The 12,227-nt window shown below is 41.4% G+C and overlaps 1 protein-coding gene across 1 annotated transcript in view; it reads right to left on the minus strand.

Moving 5' to 3' along the window:
* Window positions 1–12,227, minus strand: part of NT5C2 (5'-nucleotidase, cytosolic II) — a 106,698-nt gene that overhangs the window by 19,847 nt on the left and 74,624 nt on the right. The gene's annotated exons all lie outside the window — the stretch shown is intronic.

The following is a 12,227-nucleotide window of genomic DNA, read 5'->3' on the forward strand; positions in this document are numbered from 1 at the left end:
AGCGATACATTTTTACAAGCGCAGACAGCCTCATCTTTCTCCCACAGAGCCGCTCCTGGGCTTGAAGCACTAGATGAGCAGTCCAACGCTTACGCACTAGGGCTCCATTAGAGGGTAGCAGAGGTAGGTCTATACTGACTGAATGCCCCATTGTTGTGTCATTAGTACAGGAATCATCCAAAAGTAGATTTTTAAAGAAATTCTCTATTTTGGGGTTTTCTCTTTGGCTTTGCTAGTGGTTTTACACTCATTCTTCAATCAGTACATTTAATTCTCTTCAGAATTAATCTGTTTCTATCAGCCGTGATGATGCTCTAAGCCACCAAATTTGCATTGTAAAGTTACTGTTGTAAAGCAATCATAAAAAGACATTTCTGAGGCAATTAGGGAAATTTGGGTTGAACTGGGCATTAGACATCAAAAAATGCAGACTAATTTATTAGACTATAGTGATAGGTGTGTTCAAGTGTATGTGTTAAATATTCATCTCTCCTCTGTCAATTGAACACCCTGAAAGAGTTAGAGATAACAGTGGCAAGGGTTCACATTACTATTCTTACTAGTATGATCTGTCTGGAATGTTCCATAATGAAAAGTCACAGCAGTTCAACACTAAAAAAAAAGTTGCTGCTCTCAATAGGTTTCCTTTAATTCTTTGGTTAGTCTAGAATAATAATTTAATGCTAATAATAACCCCAGCGAACATCTTCAACTCTGGCTATGTTTTTTCCTTCCTTCAGCTTCTGTCTCATCCCCATCGCCACCACACACAATGTGGAACTCCTAGATCTTGACTATGTAGACAGTGATAAAAGTGCTATATCCTTATACCCACTGGCTGGAGTAAGAACTGGTATTGTCTCATGAAAGCATAGTATCTACTTATGTTGAGTCATTTAAAAATAAAACAAACATTTTCCACCACCCTTTCCTATCACGCTGTTCCCACCCCATTGCAAGTAAATCTCATTTTGATAAGATTTCCATGAAACAAAAATGATTCCTCAGTCCTACCCATAGCCCCACTTATTTTACACATCTTTAATGAAACAAAATTACAGTATGGTGGTGTAACTTGGATAATCCACTGACATTCTTTCATTCATACAGGATTTGGCTACAATTTCATTAATTTTTCCAGAAATATAAGAATAGGTAATAAAAATACACCTTCACCATTCTTACCTAGTCTCAGCGATTTTCCCTAGTTAAACAGGTAATTGCAGTGATGAAATAATTGGTGAAACCTATGAAGCCTATGAAGCAATTTGTATTGGACACCAAAGTACTTTATTCAGAAATTTTAGTGGAAAAGAAAATAGTATGGGGGTGGGGTGTGGGAAGTATCTTAAATTCGCATTTGTCAGCAAAATCCTACAACAGTGCAAATAAAAATACTACACATGTTCCACAATGTGTGTTTATTCACTAGAGTAGAATCTCCTAAAAGTTCAACTGATGGGACTTTCTAAATTCCACGCTTAGAAATAAATGCCTTCAGTTTCCCTTCCCTCAATGCATTCAGCATCTTCTCTAAAATATCATGGACTTTCCCTATCTGCTGACCTGAATTTAGAAAGCAAGTATAAACATCATCTAAAGCCAGAATGTAAGTCTCCCCAAGTCCTATCCATAGCTCTCTGTCAAAAAAAAAATGTCTAGTTTATATAAGCCATCAAAACTTAAGCTGGGTGTTGAATCACACTGCTCGCTCTCTTTTAACTAGTCCAACTTTTTAACAAACAACCAAGGAAAGTTATGCTAGTCACAGGTGAGAATGAAGTCGACAGAGTCCCAGTTCCACTCTGCCAGCACCATCTGTTACACCAGGCTCTGTGTTCATCAGTGAGACTTCCAAACTACTGACATTTTCTCATAAGCTTCTTGGATAATCATTTCAGTAACACGAACTCCCGAGCTCATTAAATAATCTGCTAGAAACCACACAGTCTACCTGTCTGGCGATGGGTAATCACCTCTGTACAGAGCTTCATGTAGACATTTTAGTCTAAGTATCCCCGGGAATGATCACAATTTGTTCAGATACGGGGACAAAAATGACCATTCCTGACACGTATAAAGTACCATCATCCCCTAAAGGAGTTCAGTATGAAATGCCAAGTGAACTTTTTAGACCCACCAGGCGAGCCCTGGAAGCCAGCCTGCGACATGACATGTGCAGGGGCCACACAGACCCTAGGGCGCAGATGCCTCCCACAGCTGCGGAGGCTCTCATTTCAGTTTCTCTCTGTAAAACTGTGGCAAGTACGTCACGGACTGCTTCGAGCTCAATGCCTACAACTGCCTCTCTGTGGTTCCCAAACTCAGCCAACAGCTTTCTGAGTAAACACCACCACACACACAGTCACAGCTTACTTCTTCTTTGCGTGAGTCTTCAGGTCTATCCCAGTTTGCCCACTATCCGAGACAAAAGAAGTTGTTTCAGGGCCAGAGGACTGCTTTAGTCACTAGGGCAGCACACAGTGTTCTCAGGTTACGCAACTGGACTATAAGGAGAACAACCAAGCCTTTGAAAGCTGAAGCCACTGAGAGCATTTAAAGACATTCTTTTCTCCATAATCCGCAAGGGAAAAAACATCTTTTCAAAAAATAACAACCAAGTGCTGTGGGGATGAAAGCTCTGGGGTTTGTTTTGAGTGGATGCTGCTCATACAAGCTGGGACTTAAGCAGAGAAAGTCCCTTTAAAGGCACCAAAAACGCTCGACAGGGACGTTTGGAACTCTTATGCATTTTTTTTTTTTACCTTTGCCACCAAGGCACACTGTGTAGCAGTTTATAGATTTCCAAAAAAGCGCAGGCCAACCTCCACAGAGGTCCCAGCCCAGCAGAGCAGTGCTGCCAGAACGAGAACTCCCATGCGGCAGATGCGGCTGCAGAGTGCCACTCCAGTCCTGAAGGAGCTACACTGGCTCTCCTGTTAAAAAACAAAAAACAAAAACAAAGCAACACAACAAAACCAAACAGAAAAGCTGGTTTTAAAGTTGTTGTGATGGGCTGGAGCAGAGACGCCATTTGGAAACTGGTATTTGCGGAGTGACTGTCCTCCTATTGGGTTAGGAGCCTCTGAGCAACACGAGAATCGGCCTATGTGGCCGTAAGCAAACAAGAGTGCTGGAGACGCGCCTAAGCATTGTGCTGCATTTACTCTTCTGGCACCCGAGTCTTGAATGCAAGCGGAATCGGACACTGAAATGTAAATGGAAAATAAGTCCAATTTGTTCTAGTTTGTTTTCTCAGGCATATTTAAAGTTTTTATATAATAAAAATCAAATGCAGCTGCTAATGGTATCTTAAAGTTAAACTATAGTGAAACCAACTAAAGGATACAAGAATAAACTGGGGCAGTCTCATCTTACTTTTAAGTTAGCACACTTTACAATAGACTATTTCGTCAAGTTAAAGACAGATATGTCTTTTGGCTATACTGACAACTATAAAAAACGTATACTGCATTCCTATTATAGGAAGTCTTTTTCAGGGTTTTGAAACATGTGGCTGGATTCCTCCACCTCCTGGCCTTTTGGTGAAAAGAAGTCAGTGCTTAACGATCACTAAAAACAAAACTCAGGCCCAACCACCCCAGAATACCAAAAAGCAAACCCACAGCCATTCAGTCTATTTTGATTCCGCGATTCTAAATCGGATCTCTGAAGTTTAGTACTGAAGAATTCCTAAAGACATAGTGGGTTACGCTGCAGACTGCTAGCTGCAACAGTTCGAAACCACTAGCCGAGAGAGAGAGAGAGAGAGAGAGAGAGAGAGAGAGAGAGAGAGAGAGAGAGAGAGAGAGAGAGAGAGAGAGAGAGAGAGAGAGAGAGAGAGAGAGAGAGAGAGAGAGAGAGAGAGAGAGAGAGAGAGAGAGAGAGAGAGGAGAGAGAGAGAGAGAGAGAGAGAGAGAGAGAGAGAGAGAGAGAGAGAGAGAGAGAGAGAGAGGAGAGAGAGAGAGAGAGAGAGAGAGAGAGAGAGAGAGAGAGAGAGAGAGAGAGAGAGAGAGAGAGAGAGAGAGAGAGAGAGATGAGGTTTTCTAATCCTGTAAGGAATCTCAATCTGGGAAATCCACAGGGACAGTTCGACTCTGTCCTACAGTCTCACTGAGTAGGAATCTATTTCATGGCAGTGAGTTGGTGATTTTTGGAGAGGCTCTGCAAATCTTTACGGGAGCAGACAGCTTCAGCTTCCTCTCCTGGTGGATCTGAACTTCTTCTGCTTTGTGGTTAGCAGTTCCAATGCTCAACCAACAGCACCACCAGGACTCCTTACCAAAGAAGTCATTTGTCTTTATGCCGCAAATATGAGCAACGCCATCCTCTGACATGGTTAATAGAGTAATGGTGTTGATTCTCAGGGAATTAAGAAACTACATGCAAGGGAGAGCTGAAGGGGAAAAAACACCGAAAAACAATTTTCATTAAAATTCAAAATAAAATCTTTTAAATGTTGATACAAATAGAGAGCAGAGGTAGTTTTTTACTTTCCCAAACTACTAAAAGTTCTAAGACAATACACAAGCATCAGCAATAATTTAATCTTTATTCAAATCTAAAATGATCTACTCACAATCTAAAATAATTGCTGGGAATTTCTAAAATCCACCTCAATTTTAATTTACTGAAAAGAAAAGGACTAGATCCATGCAATGCTTTCAGTCAGAGTTGATCCTCGTTATTGCCAAGATTCTGTATTTCTGGAATCTCGTACTCAATAAAACTTTTCACTAATAGTTTCAATAAAAGTAATGCTGTCATTTGTGGGTGTGCTGCAGAGCAGAATATTTGGGTCACTCAACACACATTTCCAACTGAAGTCTAACAATGCACTACTTTGCCATCTTGTTTTAGCTGAGACTACAAAGAAGTGACTTTTTAAAAAAGAAGTCATTTTATTGGGGGTTCTTACAGCTCTTATAACAATTCATACATCAAATTTGTATATATGTTACATTTGTATATATGTAACACATTTGTATATATGTTACCATTTGTATATATGTTACCATCATCACTTTCAAAACATTTGTATATATTTGTATATATGTTACCACATTTGTATATATTTGTATATATGTTACCATCATTTGTATATATGTTACCATCATTTGTATATATGTTACCATCATCACTTTCAAAACATTTGCTTTCTACCTTGAGCCCTTGGTATCGGCTCCTCTTTTTTTCCCTCCCTCTCCTACCCACCCACCCACCCACCCTCATGACCCCTTAATAAATTATACATTATTGTTTTCATAGAAGTATCCTTTTCTTCATCTGTTCAGAGCCTCATTTTTGTGATGTTTACTGAGGGAAGGGAGGGGGCATCCCCATTTTAAATGGCCCCTGAGCATTAGAGCTGCCGTGCCACCAGAATGAGCTTTCTAGAGAAAATCTGTGTCTTCAATACACTTTGTTCAGCAAGCGTGATCTGCTATGAGTGTGACTTCAATAAAAGTCACACAACATGTCTCTGTCACTTACTGTTCAAGAAATAAGATCTTGGGAGAGTGGAGGGTGAGTGGGTTGGAAAGGGGGAACTGATTACAAGGATCCACATGTGCCCTCTTCCCTGGGAGAGGGACAGCAGAGAAGGGGGGAAGGGAGACTCCGGATAGGGCAAGATATGACAAAACAACGAGGTATAAATTACCAAGGGCACATGAGGGAGGGGGGAGCGGGGAGGGAGGGGGAAAAAAAAGAGGACCTGATGCAAGGGGCTTAAGTGGAGAGCAAATGCTTTGAGAATGATTGGGGCAGGGAATGTATGGATGGTGATAAGAGTTGTATGAGTCCCTAATAAAATGTAAAAAAAGAAAAGAGAAAAAAAATGATTAGGGCAAAGACTGTACAGATGTGCTTTATACAATTGATGTATGTATATGTATGAATTGTGATAAGAATTGTATGAGCCCCAATAAATTGCTTTTAAAAAATAAATAAAATTTAAAAAAAAAGAAATAAGATCTTATGTGATCTGGACACTGTGCAAACACCTTATTAAAACCTAGGGTCACAGCTGCTACCACTGCAGGTGAAGTTGGGAGGAATTGGCAGCAGGGCCGCAGGAGCAGTGCACGAAGAGGCCATGCAGGGCGAGCCCCGGAGCATCCTCCTGCCTGGGCAGCAGCAGCAGCCCTCCTCTGCCACAGCCTGGGACTCACCTGCCTGTATCCCACCCAGGGGCCACTTACTACTAAGAGTCTGGGTTTGGGGTCTTTAAATAATAGGCAAGAGGAGAACTTTCTCTTATAAAAATGAAAAACAAACCTTATGGGGTCATTAAATGCTTATGTTGTCAGACACTATACAAACAGCTAAGGGAAATCTACCTACATAAACAGAAAAATATACCTATACATACTAAGTGTTTTTAGAGCAGTGGTTCTCAACCTTCTGAATGTCACGACCCTTTGATACAGTTCCTCATGTTGTGGTGACCCCAACCATAAAATTATTTTCATTTCTACTTCATAGTTGTAATTTTGCTACTGTTATAAATCCGGCAACCCCTGTGAAAGAGTTTTTCGACCCCCAAAAGGGTAGTGACCCACAGGCTGAGAACCGCTGCTTTAGCGGGAAACACATGAAGCAAAGCTATTGACTGATGAAAACGTCAATTTGTGACTGATGAAGATGTAAATTTATATTTATATTACATTTGTGCCCAGAGGCTCGCACATAGGATCCTAAACCAGCATCTCCCTAGGAACAATGGATTTTTGTAAGGGTGTTTTCCAATTTGTTTTTATTAATCATTTTATCAACTATAATCCCAGTTTTCTCTTTAGGGGAGGGTCTACAGCAACAATACATCAATACAGCACTATACTACTTTATTTAGATTGCTTTCTTTCATCTCTTTTAAAGTGCCTTAACGTCAGTAAGTTTGGTGTAGCTATATAACTACTGACAGAAACCTGATCTCAGTGCCCTGGACTCTAGTCCAAGTAAACACAGCAAGCAAAAAATGTTCATGTCAAGTGAGTTAAGTCAATTCCAGTAACAATAAAAGATCAGAGGGCAACTACTGTGCATGAGGGAATAGTGGTCAAAGGTCCTGAGATGGTTCTGATTTCCCAACACCAAGAGCTACGTTTTCTTCATTTATTTCCTGGTCCAAGAAGCTCTGGTGGCACTGTGGATTAAGCGGTGGGCTGCTAACTGTGAGGTTAGCAGATCAAACCCACCAGTTCTTGAGAAAAGGCTGAGACTGCTTGCTCTTGTAAAGATTTATAGTCTCAGAACCCTATAGAGGGTCACTATGAATAGCAACCTCCTCAATGTTTAGAGTTTAGTTTTGTGTCTGCACTGTGGTCTACCTTTTCTCCCCACCCCTCACTTGTTAATACAAGATGGTTTGGGTTTGAATGACACAAAGCTTAATTCCAGTCCCTCCTGAGAACTGCTCAGAGAAACAGAAGAGAATGAACAAGGGCTATAGTATCCACTAGTTCTAAAGTGCTAACAAAAATATTGAAATAATAACCGAAAAATGCCTTTTAGGATCAATGAACCTAAGCTTCACCAAACCAAACCATACCCTGAGATTGGAGACACAGACACACACACACACACACATACGACTGCTAACTACAAGGACTCAGAAAAATAAGGTAGTCTCGTTGAGTTACAACTCTCACAGGTTTCACAGTATAAAAAGAAGACTAAATGGCCCTATATGACAGAGCAGGTCTGCCCCATGGCATGCTCTGCTGTAGTCTTTGCAGGGCAGGTCACCAGCTATTTTCTCCCATAGACAACCTTTGTGGCGTCAAGGGCATCTTTCAGTCTATGCTAGACAGCAGTTTTATACTGTCTAACCATTCTGATTTTGGTAAAATTAATACTTGATTGTGTTATCCTTCCTCTCTCTACCAGTAAAATAATTAAAAAGTTCACTTAATTCTTCTCTACAACGGAAAGTCATGTAAAAAGAAAGCAGCTAGTAATAACATCTATGTACTAAGCACTTAGTATATGCTGAACTAACAAAGGAAACAATTCCGCTCTGAATTCCTAATTTCTAGAGTAAAAATATATGGGAAAATGGGAAAAATGAGCACATTGCAATTTTACTGTGTACAGAAAATCACCATTTCCCATAAAGGGATGCATGACACAAGAGTTTAGGGATCAACAAGGATAAGAAAAAATACTGGTGGTGCTACTAGAGTTAAACACAGAATGAGAACAACCCTAAACTGAAAAGTGGTTATACGAGGGGGTATTACTCCCCCCAAAAAAAACTCACGTAGATAAAAGCTCCACTAAGCAGAGCTTTCATAAGATGCATTTTTTCCACGGCTAGGCAGCATCAAGCAACTCACTCTGAGATGTTCTGAGTTAGTGCACCCAGTAGCATTGCCTGGGAAAGTTCTCTCTGGTCACAGTGAATTTTTGCATTAAACCAGTTTCGCTTGAACTTTTTTTTTTTTTTTTTTTGATGGCCGACTTAAGAGAACGGCATGTGGCTCTGAAATACTGTTTCCTGCTCAGGAAAAATTCCACAGAAACTTGTGATGTTGAACACAGCTTTCAAGGAGAGCGCTATGGGAAAACTCAAGTGTACAAGTGGTTTTCTTGTTTCAAAAAAGGTAAAATGCTGATTAATGACAAGCCTCATCCTGGACATCCATTAATTTCCGAAATGGACGAAAAATTGCATTTGGAGTTCGTTCCACCAGGTCAGAATGTTAATCAAGCTTTCCATTTAGAGGTTCTGAAAAGATTATGTGACAGGGTACAACAAAAAAGGCCTGATTTGTGGTAGATGGGGGGCTTTGCCACCACAACAATGCACCCGCTCATGGAGCCATCTCAGTGCACCAGTTTTGGGCACACACAAAAAACAAACAACAACAACAAAAAGAACAGCATGGCTCTCTTGCTCCACACACCCGACCTCACTTGGTGCAACTTATTTTTGTTTCCTCCAATTAAGAAAGACATGAAAGGACAGTGATTTGACCATTGTAGAAAGAGGTGAAGAAAAAAAAACGAGAGAGGTGCTTTCAGCCACCCAAACAGCAGGTGCTTTAAATCCTCCTCCCTTTCAGCAAGTAAGGTTGTGCCATGTGCACATCACAGGTTGTTAATAAGCCTTCCTCAATCCTGGTACTGTATTCTTCATGTAATCCAGCTTCTTTAACAATTCCTTAATAATTATCGTATTTAAAAGTTGAATATACACGGCATGGAGTACAGAACCAGTGGAGAGGTCTGGGAGGCTGGCCCCAGCACCATAAATAAAGTGGATTCCTGCCCCTCCCCCGAAAAGAATTTGTTCCAAAGGACGACATTGACTCTGCAGCTCCGGGAGATAGACATATCTGATCAGAGCACACGGGAGCAGACGAAGGGGCAGGAGGAGAGAGTGGAACACAGCCTGGCCCACCAGGCCGTGAGGATGATGTCCCTGAGTAGAGCAGCCAGTCCACAGAGAGAACAACATGGTTGGCCCCACTATGAGAAATGATGCCAATCAGTGACTAAGGGCGATACAGGGGACAGCACCGGAGACACAGTGTGGGAATTGCACCTGACCTGATCCCACCACACCGAGCCAAATCACTGGGGGAATGCAGCGGAACAGCAAGGGAATGGAGTGGCAAGGTCCCCAGGGAAAGCTGAAAGTGGACTTTGGGGCCAGGGCACGGTGCCCCAACAGACTGGACTGGAAAACGCTCCTAAGGGCCAGCAAAAGATCCCTGAACTAACCACCAAAAAATAAATAAATAAATAAAAGCTGAATATAGTATAGTTTAGAACGATCTCATAAAGGTAACTCCAGTCCTAGATATTTTACTGGTGAATTTCATTAAGCACTTAAGGAAAACATTCAATACTATTGTTGCTGCTAGGTGTTCTGAATATCAAGTCCACACAAACTTGGGGTAAATAGAAGTAAGTAGTTCTCAACTATTGATGAGGCTAAGATAACAGAATTCAACAGCTATTAAAATAAAGATATAGAACTAGTTTTGTCCTAGCGCCAACTCTCATTGTTTACATAAATAACTTGAGTTTATCTGTACCGGTCAATATTCCATTATTTTGGTTTAAAAATCTGTCCCATTTTTCTAAATGATATCTGAAATTTTAAAACACTGTCTAAACTAACAATACTTTCGATTAAATTGTCATATGCCCCATAGGGATGATTTATAACATTCTCCAATAAAAAGATGATGTATCTAAAGTGGACCAGGAATATACATATTAACCATAGATATATGAGTGGATTTTGAGCTTGCCCTTAATCATAGCCCTAATCTAAAAACATTTAGTTCTTATGATGTGGCCCTAAGTCAATATCGGCCCTATGAAGAGATCACTAAAGACATGGGTACGATCACAAAGTGTGCTAAAGAACTCATATGGTTCCCCACTGTGAAAAAGAACATCTGGCGTCTTAAATGCTTGTCTTAAAGCAAACACACAACTAGGTGGGGTGACAGTTAAGTCCACATGGAAGAAGCACATCATGACAAATGATCCTTGAACTAACTACAAGCTTTTCTTTCTTACTGTGTTTTGTTTTGTTCTTTGCCAGTGGTTTGTTGTTGTTTTGTTGTCTGTTGTTACTTGGTTTTGCTCTGTCTTGTTTCTGTGCATGTTATTAACTCTGCAGGTCTGTCTAAGTAAGATAGGCTGGATGAACTATCTGGAAGAGAAAACAACGGGACCGACAGTTCCGGGGAAACATAGGATGGGGGCGGTGGGGGGAAAGGAATTGGTGTTAACAAACCCAGGGACAAGGGAACAACAAGTGATCCAAATTGGTGGTGAGGCGGGTGTGGGAGGCCTGGTAGGGCATGATCAAGGGTAATGTAATGAAGAGGTATTGCTGAAACCTAGGTGGGGACTGAGCATGATAGTGGGACAAGAAGAAAGTCAAGGGAAATAGAGGAAAGAGCTGGGAGGCAAAGGGCATTTATAGAGGTCTAGATAAAGACATGTATATATGGAAATATATTTATATATAAGGATGGGGAAATAGATCTATGTGCCTATATTTATAGGTTTAGTATTAAGGTTGCAGAAGGACATTGGGCCTCCACTCAAGTACTCCCTCAATGCAAGAATATTTTCTTCTATTAAATTGGCATTCTATGACGCTCACCTTCCCGACACAAACGCTGAAGACAAAGCAGGTGAATAAGCAAATGTGGTGAAGAAAGCCGACGGTGCCTGGCTATCAAAAGATATAGCATCTGGGTAAACAAGCGGCCATCCTGCTCAGAAGCAACAAAGCCCACATGGAAGAACACATCAGCCTGTGTGCCGAAGGGGATCAGTTATCAGGCATCAAAGAACAAAAAATCATATCATTGGGTGCACACCTCCACGATACAATTGCTGAGGACAAATGGGTACATAAGCAAATGTGGCCAAGAAAGCTGATGGTGCCCGGATATCAAAAGGTATAGCGTCTGGGGTCTTAAAGACTTGAAGGTAAACAAGCGGCCATCTAGCTCAGAAGTAATAAAGCCCATATGGAAGAAGCACACTAGCCTGTGCGATCACAAGGTGTCGAAGGGATCAGGTATAAGGCATCATCAGAACAAAAAAATCTTACCATAGTGAATGAGGGGGGGAGTGCAGAGTAGAGACCCAAAGCCCATTTGTCGGCCACTGGAGATCCCCTTGAAGAAGGGTCTAGGGGAGGAGACGAGCCAGTCAAGGTGCGATGTAGCAACGATGAAAAATACAACTTTCCTCTAGTTCCTAAATGCTTCCCACCCCCCCACCCCCATCATGTTCCAAATTCTACCTTGCAAGTCTGCCTACACCAGAGGATGTACACTAGTACAGATAGGAACTGGAAACAGGGAATCCAGGGCGGATGATACCTTCAGGACCAGTGGTGCGAGTGGCGATACTGGGAAGGTAGAGGCAGAGTGGGTTGGAAAGAGGGAACCGATTACAAGGATCTACATGTGACCTCCTCCTTGGGGGATGGACAACAGAAAAGGGGGTGACGGGAGATATTGGACATGGAAAGATATGACAAAATAATAATTTATAAATTATGAAGGGGTCATGAGGGAGGGGGGAGCGGGGAAGGAGGGAGAAAAATGAGAACCTGATGCCAAGCGCTTAAGTGGAGAGCAAATGTTTTAAGAATGATGAGGGCAATGAATGTACAGATGTGCTTTACACAATTGATGTATGTATGGATTGTGATAAGAGTTGTATGAGCCCCTAATAAAGCG

Source organism: Tenrec ecaudatus, chromosome 16 (assembly GCF_050624435.1).
Source record: "Tenrec ecaudatus isolate mTenEca1 chromosome 16, mTenEca1.hap1, whole genome shotgun sequence".
Lineage (NCBI taxonomy): Eukaryota > Metazoa > Chordata > Mammalia > Afrosoricida > Tenrecidae > Tenrec > Tenrec ecaudatus.